Here is a 577-nt window from a genome sequence, read left to right on the forward strand (position 1 = left end):
ACCCGGGCCGCCTGGGTGAAAACCAGGAATCCTAAACGCTAGACCATATGGGAGCACACAACCCCGCTGTTCCGGGCATCATGCAAGCAAACTACATAAATATGAGAAAACACGCAAGAGAGTTGTCACTCAGAGTGTCGAAGGGTCGATGTATACTGGGGCTCAGTTGAAATGCAACGTCAGGACTTTGCCGAATTAGGTAACACGAAGAGAGCACAGCCTTTTCCGCCCTGCCGTGTGTGTCTCGGTAACTCGCCGTGATCGTATAGTGGTCAGTACTTTGCGTTGTGGCCGCAACAACCCCGGTTCGAATCCGGGTCACGGCAGAATAGGGGCGTCTGCTTTTACTACTTGCGCGAATGAAGGCAAAAAAAAGCCAATCGATGTGAACGAACGGCGCTTTACAGAGGAGTACTGCCTGACTGGATCGTTGATGAACGACAGAGGCCACTCCGACCTCTTCTCGGTTTTCTTCAATGACTTACTAAGGATCTTCTTCACATTCGCCCATGCAGGGGAAGCCAGTTACACCAAAGCAAACGCAGGAAAGTGCATTTCAAGCAGAGACCAGGAGGGA

At 51.3% G+C, this 577-nt stretch overlaps 1 non-coding gene across 1 annotated transcript; it reads left to right on the forward strand.

Moving 5' to 3' along the window:
- The first annotated feature begins 254 nt into the window (after window positions 1-254).
- Window positions 255-326, forward strand: trnah-gug (transfer RNA histidin (anticodon GUG)). Its single transcript has one exon. It is a non-coding gene; the product is annotated as a tRNA-His (tRNA).
- The last annotated feature ends 251 nt before the right edge of the window (window positions 327-577 follow it).

This window comes from Atractosteus spatula (genome assembly GCF_055471065.1).
Source record: "Atractosteus spatula isolate fAtrSpa1 chromosome 10 unlocalized genomic scaffold, fAtrSpa1.hap1 SUPER_10_unloc_5, whole genome shotgun sequence".
Taxonomy (NCBI): domain Eukaryota; kingdom Metazoa; phylum Chordata; class Actinopteri; order Semionotiformes; family Lepisosteidae; genus Atractosteus; species Atractosteus spatula.